We start from the raw sequence: 1676 nt of genomic DNA, 5'->3' as shown, positions 1-1676 counted from the left end.
ATCATGGGAACTCTTCTCTTCCCCGGCCCCATTTTTCAGCTTTTCTTCGATCATTGAAATCTATATTTTCAAACAAACATAAATATAGCCTCAGTAGAGCTGCTTGGAGCGGTTTGATCTGTAGAGAGCAGGCAACATCACATTGCATCTCTTCTATCTACCACACCCTCCCATCACCACCACCAAAATCTTATCCCCACAAGTCATAAACCAAGATTCTTACCTCTACCTCTCTCCCCAAGGTATTTGGTATAATTAGCATGCCCCACTGTGTCTACATTCCTTATTTAGTGCCTAGTGTTCCATTACTGGTTATCCATTAAGAAGGTAACATGCATCATTTGATTATATGATAGGCGGGCTTCAAAAATAATCATACAAAGGATCATATTCTGTAATATAAGTGTTTGATTTTTCATCATGACTAGATCATTGTGGAGTAATATCCCTTAAAAATAAGCTTTGTCTTGTGTTTTTCCAAAAGTTATGCCCTTTTCCTCTTGAAACATAGGTGGCCATGCTAATGACAGCATGATTGGTAATGAGATATATACTAGTGGGTCTCATCCACTCTACAAGACTCTGATGTGTACCTCTGAAGGGGAGACTGGGTGCTAGCTGATGTACAAGTTAAACACAACAACTATGGAAAAACTAATGAGAGATTATTACCGCTACTGCCATTAAAAAGAGTCCCCACATCACAAGAGGATTCTCCCCATACCACTTGGGGGGCTGGATCTGCAGGCACACCACAGATTTATCAGATTCAAGAACTGGTCCCAGGAAGTTTGGATCTGGACCAGAGATCAGAACTGTGTGGTTTGTGCCTATTTCCCCTTACTGCATGTACTGCACTTGTAGTGACAATGTAAGGGAAAACATTTATAATGATGCAAATCAGGAATATTTCCACAGATATTAGTGGAGTCACACTAGTGTAAGATTACCAAGAGGTAATATTTGGACCCTAAAGATTTATAAGATAAACTTTTGTATTTGAGTATGACATTTATTTTTTCTATGTTGGTTGATACTTAAATTCAGCATGAAGGGCAACTTGCAGGTTCAAGACCAACAGTTCAGCCTGGTAGCAATTGCTTAATGTCTATTTGCACTTTTCCAAAAACATATGGCTAGATTCTACTCTCTCTCATGCTGGTGTAAAAGTCCAGATTTAGAGAGAACAAAGTTTATTAAAAAGAGAATTTGGCTGTTTTTGTTTAAAAACAATTTTCTAGTGCAGCAAGATAGACCCACAAAGGGATTTAGGTGCCTAAGAACCTAAACCTAAGTCCAAAATGTAGATTCTCAAACTCACCACTAAGATGCTGCCTAACTCTGCAGGTGCCTAAATTTCTGCCAGTGGGAATACACACAGCTGCCTAAATCCTGACACACAGCATCTAACTCACACCTGAGCCCTCACAGGATTTACCAACTAAACGATTCCCTGCCTGTCTTGCCCGATCAGGTAGGTATGCTCTGATGCCACCTTAGAACATTTCTACTGGAGTGGGCCCTGCACAAAACATATCTGGAGGTGGTTGTGCCCCCTTTTCCACAATATTCTGGGGTGGGGGGGAAGAGAGAGATTCTATAGCCCACTGGTTAGGGCCCTCCCTGGGATGTGGGAGAGTCAGGTTCAAGCCCCTGCTCCAATGAAAATTTGATTT

Source organism: Gopherus evgoodei, chromosome 3, assembly GCF_007399415.2.
Source record: "Gopherus evgoodei ecotype Sinaloan lineage chromosome 3, rGopEvg1_v1.p, whole genome shotgun sequence".
Lineage (NCBI taxonomy): Eukaryota > Metazoa > Chordata > Testudines > Testudinidae > Gopherus > Gopherus evgoodei.
The sequence above is the reverse complement of the archived record's forward strand: the minus strand, read 5'-3'. Positions refer to the sequence as shown.